This window comes from Lagenorhynchus albirostris, chromosome 2 (genome assembly GCF_949774975.1).
Source record: "Lagenorhynchus albirostris chromosome 2, mLagAlb1.1, whole genome shotgun sequence".
Classification (NCBI taxonomy): Eukaryota; Metazoa; Chordata; class Mammalia; order Artiodactyla; family Delphinidae; genus Lagenorhynchus; species Lagenorhynchus albirostris.
Genome location: NC_083096.1, coordinates 130,330,026 through 130,344,746, shown reverse-complemented (window position 1 = coordinate 130,344,746; position 14,721 = coordinate 130,330,026). Strand labels below are relative to the sequence as shown.

Here is a 14,721-nt window from a genome sequence, read left to right as displayed (position 1 = left end):
AATAAATGGTGTGAAAACTGGATAGCCACATGCAAAAGAATGAAACTAGACCACTGTCTTACATCATACACAAAAATTAACTCATAATGGATTGACTTGAATGTAAGATCCAAAACTATAAAACTCTTGGAAGAGAACATAGGTAGTAACCTCATTGACATTAGTCTTAGTGATGTTTTTGTGGCTCTGACTCCAAAGGCAAGGGAAACAAGGGCAAAAATAAACAAATGAGAGTACATCAAAGTAAAAAGCTCCTGCACAGCAAAGGCAACCATCATCAAAATGAAAAGGCAACCTGCTGAATGAGAGAATATATTTGCAAATCATATATCCAATAAGTGCTTAATATCTAAGATATATAAAGAACTCATAGAACTCAACAACAAAAAACCCAAACAACCTGATTTAAAAAATTAGCAGAGAGGGCTTCCCTGGTGGTGCAGGTTGAGAGTCCGCCTGCCGATGCAGGGGACACGAGTTCGTGCCCCAGTCCGGGAAGATCCCACATGCCGTGGAGCGGCTGGGCCCGTGAGCCATGGCCACTGAGCCTGCGCTTCTGGAGCCTGTGTTCCTCAACGGGAGAGGCCACAACAGTGAGAGGCCCACGTACCGCAAAAAAAAAAAAAAAAGAAAAAATAAGCAGAGGATCTGTATAGACATTTTCCCAAAGAAGACATAAAGATGGCCAATAAACACATAAAAATATGTTCAACATCACTAAATATTAGTGAAATTCTGATCAAAACCACAAGGGGATATCACCTCACACTTGTTAGAATGGCTATTATCAAAAAGCCAATATATAACAAATATTGGAGAGGATGTGGAGAAAAGGGAACTCATATACTATTCGTGGGATTGTAAATTGGTGCAGCCACTGTGGAAAACAGTATGGAAAGTCCTCAAAAAATCAAGAATAGGGCTTCCCTGGTGGCGCAGTGGTTGAGAATCTGCCTGCTAATGCAGGGGACACGGGTTCGATCCCTGGTCTGGGAAGATCCCACATGCCGCGGAGCAACTGTGCCCATGAGCCACAACTATTGAGCCTGCGCGTCTGGAGCCTGTGCTCCGCAACAAGAGAGGCCGCGATAGTGAGAGGCCCGCGCACTGCGATGAAGAGTGGCCCCCGCTTGCCACAACTAGAGACAGCCCTCGCACAGAAACGAAGACACAACACAGCCAGAAAAATAAATAAATAAACAAATGTGGGGTTTAAAAAAAAAAAAAAAGAAAAGAATTTAAAATTAATCAATACAATCTTAAATAGCATGTGGGTCAAATAGTAAAGCATAATTAAAAAAATTAAAAAAAAAATCAAGAATAGAACTACCATATGATCCAGCTAATCTACTTCTGGGTATTTCTTCAAAGAATATGAGAATACTAATTCAACAAGATATTTGCATTCCTATGTTCATTGAAGCATTATTTACCATAGCCAAGATACGGAAATAGCTTAAATGTCCATCCATGGATAAATGGATAAGGAAAATGTGGTGTGTGTGTGTGTGTGTGTGTGTGTGTGTGTGTGTACACACACACACACACACACACACACACACACAAGGGAATACTACTCAGACATAAAAAAGAATAAAACCTTGCCATTTGTGACAATATGGATGAACCTATGGGTTATTATGCTAAGTGGAATCAGTCAGAAGAAAAAAGACAAATACCATATGATTTCACTCATATGTGGAACAAAAACCAAGAACAAACGTACAAACAAAACAAAACAAAAACAAACATAAATACAGAGAACAGATCGGTGGTTACCAGAGAGGAAGGTGGCTGGTGGGTGGGTGAACGGGGTGCAGGGGATTAACTGTTTGGGGGTGATCACTATGTAGTGTATATAGATATCAAATTATAATGTTGTACACCTGAAACTTATATAATTAAAAAAAGAAGCTTAACTCTAACATGAGAAATTTATAACTAATGACAACACTGGGAAAAGGCCAAATTGGCAATATATAAAAGTAAATAAGAACATTACATAAATGGGCAATTTAGAGTGTTCTCAGGAGATGAACTGGTAAGGTTTGGCATCAGAATTCTTCATATTGATTTGTGAGTATGATAATGCCCTGAAAATATTGAATTTTAAGCAAACTTTTAAGAATATGGAAAAGTACACACAATTTCTAAGTATACAGTTTGATCAATTTTTATAAAGTTAACACACTTGTGAAACTAGTGTCCAAATCAAGTAATATGTTATTACTAGCAATCCAGAAGTCCTCTTCTAGTTACTACCCCACCTCCCACAACTGCTGAGTAACTACTAGTCAGTCTGAGGTCTAACACTGTAGATTAGTTTTGCTTGTCTGTGAATTTTACATAGATGGAAATATTCAGTATATAATTTTTTGTTCCAGTTTCTTTTGCCCAGTGCCATGTTTGTGAGATATATCCATGTTGTATGGTATTTGTAGTTCATTCATTCTTATTGCTCCACAGTATTCCATCTAATGAATATACCACTTTACTTTTTTCGTTTTAATTTTGACAGACACTTGGGTAATTTGTAGTTTTGGCATATTACAAAAAGTACTGCCATAAGTATTCTCTTATGTGTCTTTTGGTGCACATCTGTACATATTTCTGTTGTTGATATACTAAGAGTGAAATTACTACGTCATAGCATATGTGTACATTAAGCTTTAGTTGATACTACCAGTTTTACAAAGTGAATGTAGCAAGTTTTACTCCCAGCAGCAGTGTATGAGATTTCTAGTTGCTCTACATCTTTATCAACATTTGATACTGTTAGTCTTTTAAATTTTAGTGATTCTGGTTTGTGTGTAGTGGCTGATCACTGTGGTTTTAATTTGAAGTTCCACGATGAATCCGAGGTTGAACATCTTTCCAGAAGTTTATTGGCCATTTGTATGTAGTTTTTTGTGTGAAAGGCCTGTTTATGACTCTCGCCAAATTTTCTGTTGGGTTGTCTGTCTTATTGATGTGAATATTTCTTATTGATTTATATTTTCTGGATACGAATCCTTTGGATAAATGTATTGCAGAAATCTCACACATGTGGCTTGCCTTTTCACTCTCTTAATGATGTTTTTTGATGAACAGAAATTCTTTAATATAGTTAATTCACTTGTTTTTGCTATTAAGTTAGTACTTTTGGGGTTCTGTTTAAGAAATTTTGCTTGCCCCAATGCTATAAAGATATTGTTTTATGCTTCTAAAAGCTTTGTTATTTTAGAATGTGTTGATTAAAAAAAAATTAAATGCATTTGTCCACATGTCAGCCTGATCTTTTGAAAATAATTAAATATTAAATAGTTTTAAATAATGACGTTACCACAAACTCCCTGCCTTTGTGATCATTGGTGAGGCAAATTAGCATTCTGAATTTAACTTCCTCAACTATAAATGGGAATAATAATTGGGAATAATAATATCTACCTGAAAGTATTGTTGAGAGTATCACATCTGTCTAAATGTAAACTGTTATTGAAAAGTCAGCTGTTATAAAAGACATTCTTGGGGCAATGTAGGATATTTAAATATAGACTGGATATTAGATGATATTAGGGAATTATTAATTCTGTGGTTGTATATAAGAATGTCCTTATTAGGAGATGCATGATGAAGAAGACATGAGTGGTAAAGTAATATGATGTCTCAACTTATTTGAAATAAGTTAAGCAAAAAGAAAAAACCTCAAATATCTAGATAAAGCAAACAGGTAAAATGTTTTCAGTTGTTGAATCTAAGTATTAGATTATGTGGGTATTGTGAAATTCTTTCAACTTTTTGTCGTATTTGAAATTTTCATAATAAAATCTTCAGAGAAAAGTTAGCTATTAATGAAGTCATACACTGCCATTATTTAACATTTTCTCTTTTCAGGGTACATAAGGACATAATTAAATGGGTTTTAAGTAACTTGGCTTGTTAGATCTGGGAAAGGAGATGAAAATGAATTAAGAATAAAACTGAACTATATAGCATTGCCTGCTCGAATGAGATAAAGCTAAGCTTTTTCCATAAAATTAAGGCATTGCTGGGAATATAAGGAAGAAGGTAAGGAAGGGATCTGGAATGTACTGAGTGCCCACTAAGCTACTCTGCTAGATGCTGTACGTATCATCACCTTTAATTTACAAAACAACTCTATGTTGTAGGTGGTGTTAGGGAAGTTTGATATGTTTTGGATAACTTGGCTAACACAGCTGCTGAATGGTGGAGTCAGACCAGATTCTCTTAACCTCCCTCTTTCCCTTTCTTCTTTACAAAGAAGGTTGGTTTTTGTCTTTTAAATGAATGTTATGCTTTTCATTGTAGAAACTCTGGAAAACACATATTTATCAATTAGGTTTGCTGCATAACAAACCACCCCGAGACTTAGTGGCTTAAGATAGTATACATTTATTCAGCTCACAGTTCTTTTGGCCAGTAGGTGGGCTCAGCTGCGCAGTTCTGATCTGGACCAAAATCCGCTGTTAGTGAGGCTTGCTTACATGTCTAGGATGACTGAGCCAACTCCTCCTTGTGGTCTCCCATCCTATGGCAGGCTAACTTCGGGTTGTTCTAGGGAAAAAGAAGGAAAACCAAGAGCGTAAGAAGAATTCCACAAGGTCTCTTGGGCCTAGGCTCAGAACTGGTACAATGTCACTTCCCCTCTGTCTTAGTCCAACCATAGACTGAGTGGCTTAAACAACAGACATTTATTTCTCACGGTTCTGGAGGCTGGGAATTTCAAGAACAAGGTGCCTGCAGATTCGATTCCTGGTGAGGGCCCTCTTCCTGGCTTGCAGATGACCACCATCTTGCTGTGTCTTCACATGACAGAGAGTGAGTGAGCTCTGGTCTCTCTTCCTCTTCTTACAAGGACATTAATCCCATCTTGGGGGCCCCACCCTCATGACCTCATCTACACCTAATTGTCTCACAAATCTCCCACCTCCAAATACCATCACATTAGATTTTAGGGCTACAAATATGAATTGGAGGGTGGGGAACCCAAACATTCAATTCATAACATCCTCTATTGTTCAAAGCAGTACAATAAGGCCAGCCCAGATTCTAGGAATGCGGAAGTAAACTGTACTTCTTGATGAGAAGAAATGTGCAGTGATGTTACAAAGTAGTGTGGATGGCAAGGAGTGGGGGTGGGAGGTGGGAGGTTGAATGACTGCAGCCATTTTTATAAACAATCTTCTAGAACATACAAGAATAAACATCCTTTAAATCATTCCTAATACCACCATCAAGAGATATCCATTGTTAATATGTTAGTGTATTTCTTCCATTGTTTTGTCTATGCACATATAGAGGTAGACTTTTTCTTTTTTTTAAAGAACATGATTCACATTTTAGAACCAGGTTTGTGTTCTGTTCATTCCCCTTACCATTATATTGTAGGTATTTTCTCAGACATTAAATATTCCTTGACAATGTGGTTTGCTCTGTGATGCAAAGGAAACCAGCATAAATTGCTATGTTCCAAGCACTATGCTAAGCACTTTCACACAGTTATCTTGACTATAAAACAAGTTTCTCGTTAATTTGCAGGATTGACATTCTACCACCAAAGAATTCATTTACTGCTGCAAAGAAAAAAAAATAGAGTTTGTGTGAAAAGATCCAGAGAAAACTATAATGGTTAAGATATATCAGCAATGCCTGTTTTTGTCTTGAGAGCCTAACCCGTCAGCTCTAGCTGTTTAGGAAAAGGCTGTCACCATGTTGTAAATGATGGGAGGGTTGGGCCATTGGCAGTAGATGAGGCTGTGTGCTCTCCATTTCCCCCTGTTGCTTAGAGAAACAATTTTACTGGACTAGCCCCAATGTTAAAGCTGCACTGAAGGCTGTTACAGACTGTTTCAGTGAACAATTTTATTTGCAATCATTTTGATTTTGATTCTGTGAATAAAGTAATAGCTTGCTAGAGAAGGAACTGATGGAGGGAACATATGGATTTGTGACAGTAAGAATCTCACGAACCAATAGATATAGAGAAGTGTGGATTTTGGGGGATTGTTCCCATTTGAGCTCCTCTGTCCCATTGGCAGGCTCTCTGTCCTGAGTGGTCAATCACAAACTACAGCCCTTATACATAGAGAGCACCTTTCCAAACCTTTCATTTTATAGGTGAAGCCACATCACTATTAATTTATTTGATTGATCGGATTGTTTCAAAACAGATTATGTTGAACATCAGTTCTTATTGTACAGTCAGCATAATGTGATAAGGAGCATAAAATTTGGAGGCCAAAGTCCAAGGTTTGAGCCTGGTCGTGCACTGTCTAGCTGTTGACTATGAACAACTTACCGTTGACCCTTCAACAACATGGGTTTTAGCTAGGCAGATCCATGTATACATGGATTTTAACAAATAAATACATACTGTCCTACTACAGGATTTGTGGTTGGTTGAATCAGCAGATACACAGGAACTGCGCATGCAGGGGGCTTACGGTAAAGTTTTATGTGGATTCTCAACTGCCTGGGGGGTGTTCTCGGGTCAACTGTACTTGATTTCTTTGAGTTTCAATGACAGAAGCTTTAATCTTTTTAAAGTTGTGCAGATTGAGACATTTTACATCTGCACTGTCTAATACAGTCATCACTGCTGTAAGTAGCTTTTGAGCAGTTGAAATGTGGCTAGTCCAAATTGACATGTGCTGTAAGTGTAAAATACACACTGGGTTTTGAAGACTTAGTATGAAAAATGTAGCTCATTGATTACTTTTTTCTGTTGATTACATGTTGAAATGGCAGTACGTTGTACCCATTGAATTAAATAAAATATATTATTAAAATTAATTCACTTGTTTCTTTCTAGTTTTTTTTGAGTGGGGCTACTAGAAATTTTAAAATTACATATATGACTCATATTTGTGTCTTGCATTATATTTTTGTTGGACAGTGCTACACTACATGAAAGTTCTCGGCAGAACATAGCATACAGAATAAATGTTAGTTATAGCCAGAAAATGTAGAAGGTTTAATTGAATGGATAAGAATTCTAAGTGATAGCAGGAAGCTTATTATTTTTACTAAGTTTCTAAGCAAGCTTTTGTTTAGGCATCTTAATTTTTCCTCTTTACGTGTATCAGGGGAGTAGAGGTGGGTGTAAGAATCCAATTATCTGAGCAACTAGTAATAATTTCAGTGCATTGAGCTAAGATGATGCAGGGATTGTGCTAAGTACTGCATTAGGTAGGAGTCCTTTGGTTACAAATGACAGAGAACCAATTTGAATTAACTGAATTAAAAAAGGGGGATCTTGTCACCATGGAAAGGGTAGGAATGCATCTGAGCCTCCTGAATTCCTGGGATGTAGATGCTGTTTTCTCTCACTCTCTCTTCTTCTCTCAAATTTACTTCTCCCTACTTGGCAACATTGTTCTCTTAAACCACCGATCTCCACATGTCAGGAAGTATGTCTCCTACAACTCCTGCCTGTCATCCTTGCTCTAGCGAAGGACTCAGACTTACTGTCTCTCTGGTTTTAAATTGAAAAGTCATGTGAAAAGGCCATGAGTGACCTAGCTTGGTTTCAGGTGCCCACCCCTGGGACACGGCAGCTCAAATGTCAACCACACAGAGGAGGATTTCCCGGGAAAAGAAAGTGCTGCTCTTGGCTGATAAGAGAATAAGTATACACTACACCTACCCTAACTAATTTAATAAGTACAGCCATTCTGTGTAGGGGGGTATAATACCCCAGTTTAGATGAGGAAACTAAAAAGAAGTTACATATTTTGTCCAAGTACAAACGTCCAGCCGGAAGCACAGATCTATCTATAAAGCCCATGTTCTTAAACACTACACTGAGAGAGTTAAGTTGTGTTGACTTAAGTTTTACTGAATTATACAATTTGCTATTTTTCCCTTGTACCAGATCGCTTCCCCTTAAAACTTATGATGAGAATGAATGTAAGGAAACTGACCCCATGGTAACACCCAGTATATCTTTCTTGAATTGAAAACCAATACTCCTGTGCTCTCTGATCTTGCAGCCAAAGCTTTAAAGGTCATAAAAAAGCTCTACCATAATTATCTTTTGTAGTAATAAGCTTAAAACATACTTATCACCACTTGGGCATTTTGTTTCTGTTATTTGTGATCATCTACCTTCTTTTAGAAACTTCTCCATCTCATTTTTCACCAACGCATGGTTCCCTATATTCTATACCACATGGGCATAGTGATTTCAGAGACAAAGATGAAAGAGTCATCTTCTGTGACACATAATATCTGTCCCGAAGGAAATATTCTTTTTTTTGTCTTTTATTGGTTTGAATTTTATTTATTTTTTATACAGCAGTTTCTTATTAGTTATTTTATATATATTAGTGCATACATGTCAATCCCAATCTCCCAATTCATCCCACCACCACCACCTCCTCCCCCACTGACCCACCTTGGTGTCCATACGTTTGTTCTCTACATCTGTGTCTCTATTTCTGCCTTGCAAACTGGTTCATCTGTACCATTTTTCTAGATTCCACATATATGCATTAGTACATGATATTTGTTTTTTCTCTTTCTGACTTACTTCACTCTGTATGACAGTCTCTAGGTCCATCCACGTCTCTACAGATGACTCAATTTCGTTCCTTTTTATGGCTGAGTAATACTCCATTGTATATATGTACCACATTTTATCCATTCATCTGTCAATGGGCATTTAGGTTGCTTGCATGACTTGGCTATTGTAAATAGTGCTGCAGTGTTGGGGTGCATGTGTCTTTGTGAATTATGGTTTTCTCAGGGTATATGCCCAGTAGTGGGATTGCTGGGTCATATGGTAATTCTGTTTTTAATTTTTTAAGGAACCTCCATACTGTTCTCCATAGTGGCTGTATCAATTTACATTCCCACCAACAGTGCAAGAGGGTTCCCTTTTCTCCACACCTTCTCCAGCATTTGTTGTTTGCAGATTTTCTGTTGATGGCCATTCTAACCAGTGTGAGGTGATACCTCACTGTAGATTTGATTTGCATTTCTCTAATAATTAGTGATGTTGAGCAGCTTTTCATGTGCCTATTGGCCATCTGTATGTCTTCTTTGGAGAAATGTCTATTTAGGTCTTCTGCCCATTTTTGGATTGGGTTGTTTGTTTTTTTAATATTGAGCTGCATGAGCTGTTTATATATTTTGGAGATTAATCCTTTGTCTGTTGATTCGTTTGCAAATATTTTCTCCCATTCTGAGGGTTGTCTTTTTGTCTGTTTATAGTTTCCTTTGTTCTGCAAAAGCTTTTAAGTTTCATTAGGTCCCATTTGTTTATTTTTGTTTTTATTTCTATTACTGTAGGAGGTGGGTCAAAAAAGATCTTGCTGTGATTTATGTCATAGAGTGTTCTGCCTATGTTTTCCTCTAAGAGTTTTATAGTGTCTGGCCTTACATTTAGGTCTTTAATCCATTTTGAGTTTATTTTTGTGTATGGTGTTAAGGAGCATTCTAATTTCATTCTTTTACATGTAGCTGTCCAGTTTTCCCAACACCACTTATTGAAGAGACTGTCTTTTCTTCATTATGTATCCTTACCTCCTTTGTCATAGATTAGTTGACCATATGTGCATGGGTTTATGTCTGGGCTTTCTATTCTGTCCCATTGATCTATATTTCTGTTTTTGTGCCAGTACCATACTGTCTTGATTACTGTAGCTTTGTAGCATTGTCTGAAGTCAGGGAGTCTGATTCCTCCAGCTCTGTTTTTTTTCCCCCTCAAGGTTTCTTTGGCTATTCGGGGTCTTTTGTGTCTCCATACAAATTTTAAGATTTTTTGTTCTAGTTCTGTAAAAAATGCCACTGGAAATTTGATAGGAATTGCATTGAATCTGTAGATTGCTTTGGGTAGTACAGTCATTTTCAGTGATTCTTCCAGTCCAAGAACATGGTATATCGCTCCAACTGTTTGTGTCATCTTTGATTTCTTTCATCAGTGTCTTATAGTTTTCTGAGTACAGGTCTTTTCCTCCTTAGGTAGATTTATTCCTAGGTATTTTATTCTTTTTGTTGCAGTGGTAAATGGGAGTGTTTCCTTAATTTCTGTTTCTGATCTTTTGTTGTTAGTATATAGGAATGCAAGAGATTTCTGTGCATTAATTTTGTATCCTGCAACTTTAGCAAATTCATTGATTAGCTCTAGTAGTTTTCTGGTGGCATCCTTAGAATTCTCTATGTATAGTATCATGTCATCTGCAAACAGTGACAGTTTTACTACTTCTTTTCCAATTTGTATTCCTTTTATTTCTTTTTCTTCTCTGATTGCCTTGGCTAGGACTTCCAAACTATGTTGAATAATAGTGGTGAGAGTGGACATCCTTGTCTTGTTCCTGATCTTAGAGGAAATGTTTTCAGTTTTTCACCATTGAGAATGATGTTTGATGTGGGTTTGTCATATATGGCCTTTATTATGTTGAGGTAGGTTCCCAGTATTCCCACTTTCTGGAGAGTTTTTATCATAAATGGGTGTTGAATTTTATCAAAAGCTTTTTCTGCATCTATTGAGATGATCATATGGTGTTTAGTCTTCAATTTGTTGATATGGTTTATCACATTGATTGTTTTACATATATTGAAGAATCCTTACATCCCTGGAATAAATCCCACTTGATCATTGTGTATGATCCTTCTCATGTGTTGTTGGATTTTGTTTGCTAGTATTTTATTGAGGATTTTTGCATCTATATTCATCAGGGATATTGGTCTGTAATTTTCTTTTTTTGTAGTAACTTTGTCTGGTTTTGGTATCAGGGTGTTGGTTGCCTCATAGAATGAGTTTGGGAGTGTTCCTTCCTCCGCAATTTTTTGGAAGAGTTTGAGAAGGATGGGTGTTAGCTCTTCTCTAAATGTTTGATAGAATTCACCTGTGAAGCCATCTGGTCCTAGACTTTTGTTTGTTGGAAGATTTTTAATTACAGTTTCAATTTCATTGCTTGTGATTGGTCTGTTCATATTTCCTATTTCTTCCTCCTATTACCATTTTTTTTTAATGTGAGAATACCTTTATGACCTTGGGTTATGTGAATATTTCTTGGCAAGGAAACAAAAAGCAATAGACTTAAAGAAGATTAAATTTTAAAATGAATTTCACCAAAGTGATTTTTTTTAAAGTATCCATCAAAAGATACCATTATTGAAATAAAAATGCAAGTCACAGGCTAGAGAAAATATTCATAATACATATATCTGACAGAGGATTTGCATCCAGAATACATAAATGATTTCTACAAATCATTAATAAAATGTTAACTAGCCAATATAAACAGGTTAGATAATTGAACAGCCACTTATCAAAAGATAAGGCAGGCCAAAAGCCCACTGAACCGTTCTCCACTTGGGTTAAATAAAAACCACTTCATGCTTATTTAAAGAACTAAATTAAAGACTGATAATACTAAATGTGATGATTTGGAGGAAGTAGAACTTTCATATGTTACTGGTGGGGGTACAAAGCAGTACACCCCTTTGGAAAACTGTTTGGCTCTTTCTTACAAAGTTAAAAATACTCCATCAACCCATTGCCCAGAAATTCCACTCTTAAGTATTTACAAGAGAAATGAAGCATATGTTCACAAACAGCAGTGTGCCAAAATGTTTATAGCAATTCATAGTAGCCCCAAACTGCTAAAACCCAAATATCCTTATGAGAAGAAAGGATAAATTCTTATATATTCATATGATGGAATTCTACTCAGCATTTATAATAGAATATGGCACTGTATAATGAATAACACTGAAGAATTAAGCAACAACAAAAACAGCAAAACATTTGGTTGAATAAAAGAATCCAGACACCATAGAGTAAATGCCATATGATACAATTTGTAAACACTTCAAATACAAGGTAAAAGTGGTATATATTGATTGAAATCAGAGCAGTAGCTGCCTATGAGTCCTGAGAATGATTGTAGGGCAGCATGAAGGAAATTTTTGGTATGATGGAAATGTTCTCTGCATTGGGTTCAGGGTTGTATATATTAGTTAAAAATCATTGAATTATACACTTAAATGTGCACATTTCATGTATATAAATGTTGCCTTAATTTATAACAAATGTTACCAAAGTTGATTAATAAATAAGAAGACCATTAACAGGAAGAGGAAGCACCTGTGTCTGTAGCATTGACTTTTTTGTGACTCCCTGAATACTATGCCCTTTCATGGTTTCTTACTGTCCTCCCTTCAGCTCTAACTGGCCCTTCACAAAAATTTCCCTTATCTCTTTTGTATCCACCTCCTTTATAAAGCAATCTCTGTTCTTTTTTTTTTTTTTTTTTTTTTTGCGGTACGTGGGCCTCTCACTGTTGTGGCCTCTCCTGCTGTGGAGCACAGGCTCCGGACGCGCAGTCTCAGCGGCCATGGCTCACGGTCCCAGCCGCTCCGCGGCATGTGGGATGTTCCCGGACCGGGGCACGAACCCGTGTCCCCTGCATCGGCAGGCGGACTCTCAACCACTGCGCCACCAGGGAAGCCCCCTCTGCTCTTCTTTTTTGATAGCTCTCTTCAATTCTCCTCTTTCTCCATCTTAAGACCAATTCTGATACTCCTTATTCCTATTAAGGTATGAGTGACAAATAGCATGTTAAACTGCTCTTTATGTTTTATAAATAAATATATTTTATAAGTGAAATGCTAGAACTCAATGTCAAAGAAGTAGCTCAAAATAATTTGCACTATCTCAATAAATTTAGAATTTTATCTTTTATATTTTTAATCAGTTGCTCAACTAATACTGAGTTGTCAGAGAGTGTGATGAACATGGAGATAAATTGAAGAGCTGTCTATCTGGGGAGAAGTGGGCAGATCTTAACCAAATAAGGACTTAATGAATGTACATAAACAAAATGACAAATGTTTCTGAAGGGGAGACCATTTTCTTAATTGTTTTGGGTTTGTTTTTGTAGGTCCTTTTCTTCTCTTGTATTTCCCATTTAGAGAAGTTCCTTTAGCATTTGTTATGGAGCTGGTTTGGTGGTGCTGAATTCTGTTAGCTTTTGCTTGTCTGTAAAGCTGTTGATTTCATTGTCGAATCTGAATGAGATCCTTGCTGGGTAGAGTAATCTTGGGGTGTAGGTTCTTCCTTTTCATCACTTTAAATATATCGTGCCACTCCCTTCTGGCTTGTAGAGTTTCTGCTGCGAAATCAGCTGTTAACCTTATGGGAGTTCCCTTGTATGTTATTTGTCATTTTTCCCTTGTTGCTTTTAATAATTTTCTTTGTCTTTATTTATTTATTTATTTTTTGCGGTACGCGGGCCTCTCACTGTTGTGGCCTCTCCCATTGCAGAGCACAGGCTCTGGACGTGCAGGCTTAGTGGCCATGGCTCACGGGCCTAGCCGCTCCGCGGCATGTGGGATCCTCCCAGACCGGGGCACGAACCCATGTTCCCCACATCGGCAGGCGGACTCTCAACCACTGCGCCACCAGGGAAGCCCTGTCTTTAATTTTTGTCAAGTTGATTGCTATGTGTCTCGGCGTGTTTCTCCTTGGGTTTATCCTGCCTGGGACTCTTTGCACTTTCTGGACTTGGGCAGCTATTTCCTTTCCCATGTTAGGGAAGTTTTCGACTATAATCTCTTAAAATAATTTCTTGGTTCCTTTCTCTCTCTCTCTTCTCCTTCTGGGACTCCTATAATGCGAATGTTGGTACGTTTAATGTTGTCCCGGAGGTCTCTTAGGCTGTCTTCATTTCTTTTCATTCTTTTTTCTTTATTCTGTTCTGCAGCAGTGATTTCCACCGTTCTGTCTTCCAGGTCGCTTATCCATTCTTCTGCCTCAGTTATTCTGCTATTGATTCCTTCTCGTGTATTTTTCATTTAAGTTATTGTATTGTTCATCTGTGTTTGTTCTTTAATTCTTCTAGGTGTTTTTTCTTTAATTCTTCTGGGTCTTTGTTAAACATTTCTTGAGTCTTCTCGATCTTTGCCTCTGTTCTTTTTCTGAGGTCCTGGATCATCTTCACTATCATTATTCTGAACTCTCTTTCTGGAAGGTTGCCTAGCTCCACTTCATTAAGTTGTTTTTCTGGGGTTTTATCTTGTTCCTTCATCTGGTACATAGTCCTCTGCCTTTTCATTTTGTCTATCTTTCTGTGAATGTGGTTTTTGTTCCACAGGCTGCAGGCTTATAGTTCTTTTTGCTTCTGCTGTCTCCCGAAGGAAATATTCTTTTAAAATGATGATCTATAAGTCTTTTAGAAAAAAGTGATCTAGAGTTTGTGAATCTCTTATTCAGGTCAAAAAGTAAATACTTTCAAAGAAAAATGCCTTCAAAAGGCTACAAGTCTAAGTATGCTTTTCTTAACTCAGTAGAAATGGTTTCATTTACATAGAAAAAGACCAATAAGTGACAACTTTATTGGCTGAATTCTTATTAATGCAGTGTGATGGAATGCTATGATCTTTTCCCTGGACTGGTCAGAAAACCAGTCCCTTGCATGTAGCCCTGTGGCCTTAAGCAGCAATAGATGCAATGGGAAACCTTTGTTGGGTGCTAAACAGTATATAGAGCACTTTTCTCTTAAGTCTTTCATGAACTCTTCCCAGTGTCATTAGTCGTTCATTTGTCTAACAAGTATTTATAAGTGGTCTGCATTGTGTCAGGCATGGAGTTAGGTACCAAACATGGTCCTACCATCATGGACCTTACAATCTGATGTGGGAAGTCGTACGTGTAAACAGGAAATTTCAATGTATTGTGTTGTAAGTGCTATGTTAGAAGACATACAGTGTTCT

The 14,721-nt window shown here is 37.2% G+C and overlaps 2 protein-coding genes across 7 annotated transcripts in view; both read left to right on the top strand.

The window, feature by feature from the left end:
- Positions 1-6,728, top strand: part of AK4 (adenylate kinase 4) — a 146,528-nt gene extending 139,800 nt beyond the window's left edge. Inside the window, exon 7 of the mRNA XM_060139844.1 lies at positions 5,539-6,728. The gene's annotated coding sequence lies outside the window, so the exon portion shown is untranslated. The remainder of the gene's footprint in view (positions 1-5,538) is intronic.
- DNAJC6 (DnaJ heat shock protein family (Hsp40) member C6) overlaps positions 1-14,721 on the top strand; it is a 161,148-nt gene that overhangs the window by 41,655 nt on the left and 104,772 nt on the right. The window lies entirely within an intron of this gene.